Raw genomic sequence first — 13959 nt, 5'->3', positions numbered from 1 at the left:
TCTACACCCCATACCCAATTTGAAGGCCTAATGCAGAGTAGTTTCCAAGAACTACTAAACGAGAGCCGGAAGATCGAAGCTCAGGAAAGGCAACCTGGGGAACACCTTGGAGTGTAACACAACGTCTCTCTACACGACGGAAGGGCTGATTCTTAGGAAGGAAGGCTGTTGGAAATAAGCATTGCGCGTCCGAGGGTGATTATATTCTTATTAGGTATATACTCACCCTCGGACGCGCCCTGCTTCTTTATTTGGAATGAATGTTTATTTGCAATGTGGTGTTGACTTTCTCTATTATTTTGGTAATTAATGATTTTATTATTTTCATTATTTTGCATCTTCTCGGCAATAATATAAAGAAGACGCGACAGGACAACACTCGGTGGATGCCATATGTGTGTTTTCAATTTAAAAAAACTTTCAGTTAACTACTTGCAGGAGAAAGTAATTGTAGCTGGTGGCCATTTTTAGTACTGTACCAGATTAGAGTTGTGTGTTTGTTTTTAATGTTAAAATGTCTGCATTTGATATCTCACCAGTATTTTCTTTTTTATAAGCAAAATACTTATTTTTATATTTTCTGATGTTGGTTCCAGGGGTACACGGCCAGCAGTGCCCTGGTCAGTGTAGTAGTAGTTGAAAGAATGGACCGCAGACAGGCATCGAAGGCCTAAAATAATAACACATGGCTGTAGGCAATTTTAAATTGGTTCCAGGGGTACACGGACAGCAGTGGTGTGGTCAGTGGAGGCCTAGTGGAAGGAGTGACCGCAGACAGGCATCGAAGGCCTAAAATAATAACACATGGCTGTAGGCAATTTTAAATTGGTTCCAGGGGTACACGGACAGCAGTGGTGTGGTCAGTGGAGGCCTAGTGGAAGGAGTGACCGCAGACAGGCATCGAAGGCCTAAAATAATAACACATGGCTGTAGGCAATTTTAAATTGGTTCCAGGGGTACACGGGCAGCAGTGACCTGGTCAGTGTAGTAGTAGTTGAAAGAATGGACCGCAGACAGGCATCGAAGGCCTAAAATAAAAAAATTGGGCTGGCTGTAGGCAATTTTAAATTGGTTCCAGGGGTACACGGGCAGCAGTGACCTGGTCAGTGTAGTAGTAGTTGAAAGAATGGACCGCAGACAGGCATCGAAGGCCTAAAATAAAAAAATTGGGCTGGCTGTAGGCAATTTTAAATTGGTTCCAGGGGTACACGGGCAGCAGTGGTGTGGTCAGTGGAGGCCTAGTGGAAGGAGTGACCGCAGACAGGCATCGAAGGCCTAACATAACAAACTTGGGCTGGCTGTAGGCACTTTTAAATTGGTTCCAGGGGTACACGGGCAGCAGTGGTCTGGTCAGTGGAAGTCTAGTGGAAGGAGTGACCGCAGACAGGCATCGAAGGCCTAAAATAATAACACATGGCTGTAGGCAATTTTAAATTGGTTCCAGGGGTACACGGACAGCAGTGGTGTGGTCAGTGGAGGCCTAGTGGAAGGAGTGACCGCAGACAGGCATCGAAGGCCTAAAATAATAACACATGGCTGTAGGCAATTTTAAATTGGTTCCAGGGGTACACGGACAGCAGTGGTGTGGTCAGTGGAGGCCTAGTGGAAGGAGTGACCGCAGACAGGCATCGAAGGCCTAAAATAATAACACATGGCTGTAGGCAATTTTAAATTGGTTCCAGGGGTACACGGGCAGCAGTGACCTGGTCAGTGTAGTAGTAGTTGAAAGAATGGACCGCAGACAGGCATCGAAGGCCTAAAATAAAAAAATTGGGCTGGCTGTAGGCAATTTTAAATTGGTTCCAGGGGTACACGGCCAGCAGTGCCCTGGTCAGTGTAGTAGTAGTTGAAAGAATGGACCGCAGACAGGCATCGAAGGCCTAAAATAATAACACATGGCTGTAGGCAATTTTAAATTGGTTCCAGGGGTACACGGACAGCAGTGGTGTGGTCAGTGGAGGCCTAGTGGAAGGAGTGACCGCAGACAGGCATCGAAGGCCTAAAATAATAACACATGGCTGTAGGCAATTTTAAATTGGTTCCAGGGGTACACGGACAGCAGTGGTGTGGTCAGTGGAGGCCTAGTGGAAGGAGTGACCGCAGACAGGCATCGAAGGCCTAAAATAATAACACATGGCTGTAGGCAATTTTAAATTGGTTCCAGGGGTACACGGGCAGCAGTGACCTGGTCAGTGTAGTAGTAGTTGAAAGAATGGACCGCAGACAGGCATCGAAGGCCTAAAATAAAAAAATTGGGCTGGCTGTAGGCAATTTTAAATTGGTTCCAGGGGTACACGGGCAGCAGTGACCTGGTCAGTGTAGTAGTAGTTGAAAGAATGGACCGCAGACAGGCATCGAAGGCCTAAAATAAAAAAATTGGGCTGGCTGTAGGCAATTTTAAATTGGTTCCAGGGGTACACGGGCAGCAGTGGTGTGGTCAGTGGAGGCCTAGTGGAAGGAGTGACCGCAGACAGGCATCGAAGGCCTAACATAACAAACTTGGGCTGGCTGTAGGCACTTTTAAATTGGTTCCAGGGGTACACGGGCAGCAGTGGTCTGGTCAGTGGAAGTCTAGTGGAAGGAGTGACCGCAGACAGGCATCGAAGGCCTAAAATAATAACACATGGCTGTAGGCAATTTTAAATTGGTTCCAGGGGTACACGGACAGCAGTGGTGTGGTCAGTGGAGGCCTAGTGGAAGGAGTGACCGCAGACAGGCATCGAAGGCCTAAAATAATAACACATGGCTGTAGGCAATTTTAAATTGGTTCCAGGGGTACACGGACAGCAGTGGTGTGGTCAGTGGAGGCCTAGTGGAAGGAGTGACCGCAGACAGGCATCGAAGGCCTAAAATAATAACACATGGCTGTAGGCAATTTTAAATTGGTTCCAGGGGTACACGGGCAGCAGTGACCTGGTCAGTGTAGTAGTAGTTGAAAGAATGGACCGCAGACAGGCATCGAAGGCCTAAAATAAAAAAATTGGGCTGGCTGTAGGCAATTTTAAATTGGTTCCAGGGGTACACGGGCAGCAGTGACCTGGTCAGTGTAGTAGTAGTTGAAAGAATGGACCGCAGACAGGCATCGAAGGCCTAAAATAAAAAAATTGGGCTGGCTGTAGGCAATTTTAAATTGGTTCCAGGGGTACACGGGCAGCAGTGACCTGGTCAGTGTAGTAGTAGTTGAAAGAATGGACCGCAGACAGGCATCGAAGGCCTAAAATAAAAAAATTGGGCTGGCTGTAGGCAATTTTAAATTGGTTCCAGGGGTACACGGGCAGCAGTGACCTGGTCAGTGTAGTAGTAGTTGAAAGAATGGACCGCAGACAGGCATCGAAGGCCTAAAATAAAAAAATTGGGCTGGCTGTAGGCAATTTTAAATTGGTTCCAGGGGTACACGGGCAGCAGTGACCTGGTCAGTGTAGTAGTAGTTGAAAGAATGGACCGCAGACAGGCATCGAAGGCCTAAAATAAAAAAATTGGGCTGGCTGTAGGCAATTTTAAATTGGTTCCAGGGGTACACGGGCAGCAGTGACCTGGTCAGTGTAGTAGTAGTTGAAAGAATGGACCGCAGACAGGCATCGAAGGCCTAAAATAAAAAAATTGGGCTGGCTGTAGGCAATTTTAAATTGGTTCCAGGGGTACACGGGCAGCAGTGGTGTGGTCAGTGGAGGCCTAGTGGAAGGAGTGACCGCAGACAGGCATCGAAGGCCTAAAATAATAACACATGGCTGTAGGCAATTTTAAATTGGTTCCAGGGGTACACGGGCAGCAGTGACCTGGTCAGTGTAGTAGTAGTTGAAAGAATGGACCGCAGACAGGCATCGAAGGCCTAAAATAAAAAAATTGGGCTGGCTGTAGGCAATTTTAAATTGGTTCCAGGGGTACACGGGCAGCAGTGACCTGGTCAGTGTAGTAGTAGTTGAAAGAATGGACCGCAGACAGGCATCGAAGGCCTAACATAACAAACTTGGGCTGGCTGTAGGCACTTTTAAATTGGTTCCAGGGGTACACGGGCAGCAGTGACCTGGTCAGTGTAGTAGTAGTTGAAAGAATGGACCGCAGACAGGCATCGAAGGCCTAAAATAAAAAAATTGGGCTGGCTGTAGGCAATTTTAAATTGGTTCCAGGGGTACACGGGCAGCAGTGACCTGGTCAGTGTAGTAGTAGTTGAAAGAATGGACCGCAGACAGGCATCGAAGGCCTAAAATAAAAAAATTGGGCTGGCTGTAGGCAATTTTAAATTGGTTCCAGGGGTACACGGGCAGCAGTGGTGTGGTCAGTGGAGGCCTAGTGGAAGGAGTGACCGCAGACAGGCATCGAAGGCCTAAAATAATAACACATGGCTGTAGGCAATTTTAAATTGGTTCCAGGGGTACACGGGCAGCAGTGACCTGGTCAGTGTAGTAGTAGTTGAAAGAATGGACCGCAGACAGGCATCGAAGGCCTAAAATAAAAAAATTGGGCTGGCTGTAGGCAATTTTAAATTGGTTCCAGGGGTACACGGGCAGCAGTGACCTGGTCAGTGTAGTAGTAGTTGAAAGAATGGACCGCAGACAGGCATCGAAGGCCTAACATAACAAACTTGGGCTGGCTGTAGGCACTTTTAAATTGGTTCCAGGGGTACACGGGCAGCAGTGGTCTGGTCAGTGGAAGTCTAGTGGAAGGAGTGACCGCAGACAGGCATCGAAGGCCTAAAATAATAACACATGGCTGTAGGCAATTTTAAATTGGTTCCAGGGGTACACGGACAGCAGTGGTGTGGTCAGTGGAGGCCTAGTGGAAGGAGTGACCGCAGACAGGCATCGAAGGCCTAAAATAATAACACATGGCTGTAGGCAATTTTAAATTGGTTCCAGGGGTACACGGGCAGCAGTGACCTGGTCAGTGTAGTAGTAGTTGAAAGAATGGACCGCAGACAGGCATCGAAGGCCTAAAATAAAAAAATTGGGCTGGCTGTAGGCAATTTTAAATTGGTTCCAGGGGTACACGGGCAGCAGTGACCTGGTCAGTGTAGTAGTAGTTGAAAGAATGGACCGCAGACAGGCATCGAAGGCCTAAAATAAAAAAATTGGGCTGGCTGTAGGCAATTTTAAATTGGTTCCAGGGGTACACGGGCAGCAGTGACCTGGTCAGTGTAGTAGTAGTTGAAAGAATGGACCGCAGACAGGCATCGAAGGCCTAAAATAAAAAAATTGGGCTGGCTGTAGGCAATTTTAAATTGGTTCCAGGGGTACACGGGCAGCAGTGACCTGGTCAGTGTAGTAGTAGTTGAAAGAATGGACCGCAGACAGGCATCGAAGGCCTAAAATAAAAAAATTGGGCTGGCTGTAGGCAATTTTAAATTGGTTCCAGGGGTACACGGGCAGCAGTGGTGTGGTCAGTGGAGGCCTAGTGGAAGGAGTGACCGCAGACAGGCATCGAAGGCCTAAAATAATAACACATGGCTGTAGGCACTTTTAAATTGGTTCCAGGGGTACACGGGCAGCAGTGGTCTGGTCAGTGGAAGTCTAGTGGAAGGAGTGACCGCAGACAGGCTTCGAAGGCCTAACATAACAAAATTGGGCTGGCTGTAGGCACTTTAAATTGGTTCCAGGGGTACATGGGCAGCAGTGTATGGTCAGTGGAAGTCTAGTGGAAGGAGTGACGGCAGACAGTCTTCGAAGGCCTAACATAACAAAATTGGGCTGACTGTAGGCACTTTTAAATTGGTTCCAGGGTAACACGGCCAGCAGTGGCCTGGTCAGTGTAGTAGTTGTAGAAAGAAGGGACCGCAGACAGGCTTCGAAGGCCTAACATAACAAAAATGTCAAAACAATGGTATTGTCAGTGCCAGGCATTGAAGGATGTCAGCGGCTAGACTACACATTGGTGAAGCTGTGAGAGATAATTTTGCTAGTGGTAGAGCACTGTTTGAGCTGGGGGGGGGAACTGTCTTGTGGCCGGCGGTACAGGCACAGGGCCCCTCATATTACAACGGTGTGTCTGACGTTGGGTGCGCACCACCACCGCCAGAGACACTTTATTGTACTATGAGGGACCCAGTGGCAGTGCCGTCGACCAAAAGCGGCCACACCCACCTCTTCAGACAAACAGCACTCTCAAGGGTCCAAGCGCAAAGTGGCGATAGCACGGCCCCGTGTGGGGAGTTTGGCCATTTCGTGAGGTGGAAACATGTCGTATGCTGGACAATCAGGTGAAGAAAATTACGAGATTGGAAAAGTCATTCAGAATAGTCCACAGGCAAGACCTTTTCATAGGAAAGCTAGGTGTCAGCCGGGCAGGGTGGGGCAAAAGATTTTGAAATCCAGTTGTGGTTCATTTTAATGAAGGTTAGATCATCTACATTTTGGGTAGCCAGACGAGTCCTTTTTTCTGTTAGTATTGAACCTGCAGCACTGAATACTCTTTCTGATAGGACACTAGCTGCCGGGCAAGCAAGCTCCTGCAATGCATATTCTGCCAATTCTGGCCAGGTGTCTAATTTGGATGCCCAGTAATCAAATGGGAATGACGGTTGAGGGAGAACGTCGATAAGGGATGAAAAATAGTTTGTAACCATACTGGACAAATGTTGTCTCCTGTCACTTTGAATTGATGCTGCAGTACCTGTCCTGTCTGCGGTCATAGAAAAATCACTCCACAACCTGGTCAGAAAACCCCTCTGTCCAACGCCACTTCTGATTTCTGCCCCTCTAACACCTCTGGTCTGCTGGCCCCTGGAGCTCGTGTGAGAACGATCACGGGCGCTGTGTGCAGGGAATGCCAGAAGCAAACGGTCAACAAGAGTTGATTGTTTTGTTGCTAATATTAGTTCCAAGTTCTCATGTGGCATAATATTTTGCAATTTGCCTTTATAGCGAGGATCAAGGAGGCAGGCCAACCAGTAATCGTCATCGTTCATCATTTTTGTAATGCGTGTGTCCCTTTTGAGGATACGCAAGGCATAATCCGCCATGTGGGCCAAAGTTCCCGTTGTCAAATCTGCGGTTGTGCTTGGTTGAGGGGCAGTTGCAGGCAAATCTACGTCACTTGTGTCCCTCAAAAAACCAGAACCCGGCCTTGCCACGCCACCAATTTCCCGTGCCCCCGGGAAAGCTTCCTCATTAAAAATATACTCATCCCCATCATCCTCCTCATCCTCCACCTCCTCTTCGCCCGGTACCTCGTCATGTACACTGCCCTGACCAGACAATCGCTGACTGTCATCAAGGCTTTCCTCTTCCTCTGGTGCAGACGCCTGATCCTTTATGTGCGTCAAACTTTGCATCAGCAGACGCATTAGGGGGATGCTCATGCTTATTATGGCGTTGTCTGCACTAACCAGCCGTGTGCATTCCTCAAAACACTGAAGGACTTGACACATGTCTTGAATCTTCGACCACTGCACACCTGACAACTCCATGTCTGCCATCCTACTGCCTGCCCGTGTATGTGTATCCTCCCACAAAAACATAACAGCCCGCCTCTGTTCGCACAGTCTCTGAAGCATGTGCAGTGTTGAGTTCCACCTTGTTGCAACGTCTATGATTAGGCGATGCTGGGGAAGGTTCAAAGAACGCTGATAGGTCTGCATACGGCTGGAGTGTACAGGCGAACGGCGGATATGTGCGCAAAGTCCACGCACTTTGAGGAGCAGGTCGGATAACCCCGGATAACTTTTCAGGAAGCACTGCACCACCAGGTTTAAGGTGTGAGCCAGGCAAGGAATGTGTTTCAGTTGGGAAAGGGAGATGGCAGCCATGAAATTCCTTCCGTTATCACTCACTACCTTGCCTGCCTCAAGATCTACAGTGCCCAGCCACGACTGCGTTTCTTGCTGCAAGAACTCGGACAGAACTTCCGCGGTGTGTCTATTGTCGCCCAAACACTTCATAGCCAATACAGCCTGCTGACGTATGCCAGTAGCTGCCCCATAATGGGAGACCTGGTGTGCAACAGTGGCAGGTGCGGATGGAGTGTTTGTGCGACTGCGGTCTGTGGACGAGCTCTTGCTTCTGCAGGAGGACGAGGAGGAGGAGGAGGAGGGGGTGCGAACGGCTACAGACAACTGTTTACTAGACCGTGGGCTAGGCAGAACTGTCCCAAACTTGCTGTCCCCTGTGGACCCTGAATCCACCACATTTACCCAGTGTGCCGTGATGGACACGTAACGTCCCTGGCCATGCCTACTGGTCCATGCATCTGTTGTCAGGTGCACCTTTGTGCTCACAGATTGCCTGAGTGCATGGACGATGCGCTCTTTAACATGCTGGTGGAGGGCTGGGATGGCTTTTCTGGAAAAAAAGTGTCGACTGGGTAGCTCGTAGCGTGGTACAGCGTAGTCCATCAGGTCTTTGAAAGCTTCGCTTTCAACTAACCGGTAGGGCATCATCTCTAACGAGATTAGTCTAGCTATGTGGGCGTTCAAACCCTGTGTACGCGGATGCGAGGCTAAGTATTTCCTTTTTCTAACCATAGTCTCATGTAGGGTGAGCTGGACTGGAGAGCTGGAGATCGTGGAACTAGCGGGGGTGCCGGTGGACATGGCAGACTGAGAGACGGTGGGAGATGGTATTGTTGCCGCCGGTGCCCTAGATGCAGTGTTTCCTACTACGAAACTGGTGATTCCCTGACCCTGACTGCTTTGGCCTGGCAAAGATACCTGCACAGATACAGCAGGTGGTGCGCTAAATGGTGGTCCTACACTGCCGGAAGGGATGTTGCGTTGATGACTAGCTTCATTGGCCGAGGGTGCAACAACCTTAAGGGACGTTTGGTAGTTAGTCCAAGCTTTCAAATGCATGGTGGTTAAATGTCTATGCATGCAACTAGTATTGAGACTTTTCAGATTCTGACCTCTGCTTAAGGAAGTAGAACATTTTTGACAGATGACTTTGCGCTGATCAATTGGATGTTGTTTAAAAAAATGCCAGACTGCACTCTTTCTAGCATCGGATACCTTTTCAGGCATTGCAGACTGAGCTTTAACCGGATGGCCACGCTGTCCTCCACCAGGTTTTGGCTTTGCCACGCGTTTTGGGCAAGATACGGGCCCGGCAGATGGAACCTGTGGCGATGTTGATGCCTGCTGCGGCCCCTCCTCCTCCTCTGCTTCAGAACTGCTGCCGCCTGCACCCTGTTCCCCCAATGGCTGCCAATCGGGGTCAAGAACTGGGTCATCTAATAACTCTTCTTGTACCTCCTGCGCAACTTCGTCTGTGTCACCGTGTCGTTCGGTGGTATAGCGTTCGTGATGGGGCAACATAGTCTCATCAGGGTCTGATTCTTGATCAGCACCCTGCGAGGGCAATGTTGTGGTCTGAGTCAAAGGACCAGCATAGTAGTCTGGCTGTGGCTGTGCGTCAGTGCACTCCATGTCAGATTCAATTTGTAATGGGCATGGACTGTTAACTGCTTCACTTTCTAAGCCAGGGACGGTATGTGTAAAGAGCTCCATGGAGTAACCCGTTGTGTCGCCTGCTGCATTCTTCTCTGTTGTTGTTTTTGCTGAAGAGGACAAGGAAGTGACTTGTCCCTGACCGTGAACATCCACTAACGACGCGCTGCTTTTACTTTTACCAGTTTCACGAGATGAGGCAAAAGAGCTAGAGGCTGAGTCAGCAAGATAAGCCAAAACTTGCTCTTGCTGCTCCGGCTTTAAAAGCGGTTTTCCTAATCCCAGAAAAGGGAGCGTTCGAGGCCTTGTGTAGCCGGACGACGAACCTGGCTCCACAGCTCCAGACTTAGGTGCAATATTTTTTCCCCCACGACCACCTGATGCTCCACCACTACCACTACCCTCATTACCAGCTGACAATGAACGCCCCCGGCCACGACCTCTTCCACTAGACTTCCTCATTGTTTTAAAAACGTAACCAAACTAACGTTATTTGTTGCAGTCACACAACTTACACGGTGAGCTATAACTTCTGTATGATTTAGCTACCCCTTTACAGGTTGGTGAGACCACAGCGAAAATCAGGCCCAATGTTACACACTCTTTTTTTGGTGGCTGCAAATTAGAGAGATGCCCCACACGCAGGACTGTCACTGAAGCACAAATGTTAATATTAATGTCACACTATTATTTTTTTTTTATTTTTATTTTTTTCAGGAACACTTTAGAAACCCCCCAAAAAAAAAAAAATAGATTTTTGCAGGGAGAATTTAGAAAACAAATGTAACAAACTATATGCTTTCTATGGGCCACTGAGTGAGAGATGACGCACACAGGAATCAGGAGTGGCACACAAGCCCAGAGGCCAATATTTTTCTACCAATGATTGATGGAGTTATTTTCTCTGGTAGATTTTGGAACCCAAATCAAGGAAAAAAAATGTAGGCTTTCTATGGACCACAATTGGAGAGAGAGAGAGAGAGAGATGGCACACCCAGGAGTCAAGACTGGCACACAAGCAGAAAGGCCAATATTAATCTCCCACTGTTTTTTTTGGTTGTTTTTTTTTTTTTTTTTTTCAGGGAGACTTTAGAAAAAAAAATAATAAAAAAAATATGATTTTATCAGGAAGAATTTAGAAACCAAATAAAATAAAATGATTTTTTCAGGGAGAATTTAGAAAACAAATAAAACCAAAAATAGGCGTTCTATGGCCCACTGACTGAGAGATGACGCACCCAGGAGTCAAGACTGGCACACAAGCAGAAAGGCCAATATTAATCTCCCACTGTTTTTTTTGGTTGTTTTTTTTTTTTTTTTTTTCAGGGAGACTTTAGAAAAAAAAATAATAAAAAAAATATGATTTTATCAGGAAGAATTTAGAAACCAAATAAAATAAAATGATTTTTTCAGGGAGAATTTAGAAAACAAATAAAACCAAAAATAGGCGTTCTATGGCCCACTGACTGAGAGATGACGCACCCAGGAGTCAAGACTGGCACACAAGCAGAAAGGCCAATATTAATCTCCCACTGTTTTTTTTGGTTGTTTTTTTTTTTTTTTTTTCAGGGAGACTTTAGAAAAAAAAATAATAAAAAAAATATGATTTTATCAGGAAGAATTTAGAAACCAAATAAAATAAAATGATTTTTTCAGGGAGAATTTATAAAACAAATAAAACCAAAAATAGGCGTTCTATGGCCCACTGACTGAGAGATGACGCACCCAGGAGTCAAGACTGGCACACAAGCAGAAAGGCCAATATTAATCTCCCACTGTTTTTTTTTTTTTTTTTCAGGGAGACTTTAGAAAAAAAAATAATAAAAAAAATATGATTTTATCAGGAAGAATTTAGAAACCAAATAAAATAAAATAATTTTTTCAGGGAGAATTTAGAAAACAAATAAAACCAAAAATAGGCGTTCTATGGCCCACTGACTGAGAGATGACGCACACAGGAGTCAGGAGTGGCACACAAACCCAGAGGCCAATATTTTTCTACCAATGATTGATGTAGTTATTTTCTCTGGTAGATTTTAGAACCCAAATCAAGGAAAAAAAATATAGGCTTTCTATGGACCACAATTGGAGAGAGAGAGAGAGAGAGAGAGAGAGAGAGAGAGAGAGAGAGAGATGGCACACCCAGGAGTCAAGACTGGCACACAAGCAGAAAGGCCAATATTAATCTCCCACTGTTTTTTTGGTTGTTTTTTTTTTTTTTTTTTTTCAGGGAGACTTTAGAAATAAAAATAATAAAAAAAATATGATTTTATCAGGAAGAATTTAGAAACCAAATAAAATAAAATGATTTTTTCAGGGAGAATTTAGAAAACAAATAAAACCAAAAATATGCGTTCTATGGCCCACTGACTGAGAGAGAGAGAGAGATGGAACGCTTAGTACTGGCACACAAGCCCAAAGGGCAATATTAATCTCCCTTTTTTTTTCCAGGGAGAATTTCTGAAACCCAAAAAAAAAATAAAATAGGCTTTCTATGGCCCACTATTTGTGAGAGAGATGGGACGCTCAGGACTGGCACAGATGGCACGCTCAGGACTGGCACAGAAGCCCAGAGGCCAATATTAATCTCCCTTTTTTTCTGGGAGAATTTATAAAACCAAAAAAATATTTAAATAGGCTTTCTATGGCCCACTATTTGTGAGAGAGATGGCACGCTCAGGACTGGCACAGATGGCACGCTCACAACTGGCACAGAAGCCCAGAGGCCAATATTAATCTCCCTTTTTTTCTGGGAGAATTTATAAAACCAAAAAAATATTTAAATAGGCTTTCTATGGCCCACTATTTGTGAGAGAGATGGCACGCTCAGGACTGGCACAGATGGCACGCTCACAACTGGCACACAAGCCCAGAGGCCAATATTAATCTCCCTTTTTTCAGGGAAAATTTATAAAACCAAAAAAAAAATTAAATAGGCTTTCTATGGCCCACTATTTGTGAGAGAGATGGCACGCTCAGGACTGGCACAGATGGCACGCTCACAACTGGCACACAAGCCCAGAGGCCAATATTAATCTCCCTTTTTTCAGGGAAAATTTATAAAACCAAAAAAAAAATTAAATAGGCTTTCTATGGCCCACTATTTGTGAGAGAGATGGGACGCTCAGGACTGGCACAGATGGCACGCTCAGGACTGGCACAGAAGCCCAGAGGCCAATATTAATCTCCCTTTTTTTCAGGGAGAATTTATAAAACCCAAAAAAAAATAAAATAGGCTTTCTATGGCCCACTATTTGTGAGAGAGATGGCACACTCAGGACTGGCACACAAGCCCAAAGGCCAATATTAATCTCCCACTGTATTTTTATCAGGGAGAATTTATACACCCCACAAAAAAAAATACAGAAAAATGAAAAGGCTTTCTATGGCCCACTATGTGAGAGAGATGGCACACACAGGGATGGCACTCTAGCAGAAATGCCAAATTGCCAATCTTAATCTCCCACCAAAAAAAAAAAAAAAAAAAAAACAGGGAATGTCCTACAATTACTATCTCCCTGCCTGCAGTAATCTCAGCCAGGTATGGCAGGCAGCTACTATCTCCCTGCCTGCAGTAATCTCAGCCAGGTATGGCAGGCAGCAATAAGGAGTGGACTGATGCACAAATGAAATAAAAAGTGTGGACAAACAAAAAAGATAGCTGTGCAGAAAGGAAGGAACAAGAGGATTTGTGCTTTGAAAAAAGCAGTTGGTTTGCACAGCGGCGTACACACAGCAATGCAGCTATCAGGGAGCCTTCTAGGGCAGCCCAATGAGCTACAGCGCTGAGGGGAAAAAAAAAAAAAAAAAAAATTCCACTGTCCCTGCACACCGAGGGTGGTGTTGGACAGTGCAAATCGCTGCAGCACAAGCGGTTTTGTGGTTAATGGACCCTGCCTAACGCTATCCCTGCTTCTGACAAAGCGGCAGCAACCTCTCCCTAAGCTCAGATCAGCAGCAGTAAGATGGCGGTCGGCGGGAACGCCTCTTTATAGCCCCTGTGACGTCGCAGACAGCAAGCCAATCACTGCAATGCCCTTCTCTAAGATGGTGGGGACCAGGACCTATGTCATCACGCTGCCCACACTCTGCGTTTACCTTCATTGGCTGAGAAATGGCGCTTTTCGCGTCATTGAAACGCGACTTTGGCGCGAAAGTCGCGTACCGCATGGCCGACCCCGCACAGGGGTCGGATCGGGTTTCATGAAACCCCGACTTAGCCAAAAGTCGGCGACTTTTGAAAATGTTCGACCCGTTTCGCTCAACCCTAGTGCTAATAGTGTGCTGCAACCAGGAGTCCACATTTCAAAATCTAAACAGTTTGTGCTAATAGTGTAGTCCAGCCAAGAGTCCACATTTCTGAATCTAAATAATTTCCACTAATAGTGTGGTCCAGACACTAGGCCACATTTCTGAATTTAAATCCTTTCTGCTAATGGTGTGGTCCAGCCAGGAGTCCATATTTCAGAATCTAAATCCTTTCTCCTAACAGTGTGGTCCAGCCAGGAATCCACATTTTAGAATCTAAATAGTTTGTGCTAATAGTGTGATCCAGCCAGCAGTCCACATTTCAGAATCTAAAT

The sequence above is a fragment of the Ranitomeya imitator genome, chromosome 1, assembly GCF_032444005.1.
Source record: "Ranitomeya imitator isolate aRanImi1 chromosome 1, aRanImi1.pri, whole genome shotgun sequence".
In the NCBI taxonomy this organism is placed as follows: domain Eukaryota; kingdom Metazoa; phylum Chordata; class Amphibia; order Anura; family Dendrobatidae; genus Ranitomeya; species Ranitomeya imitator.
The sequence above is the reverse complement of the archived record's forward strand: the minus strand, read 5'-3'. Positions refer to the sequence as shown.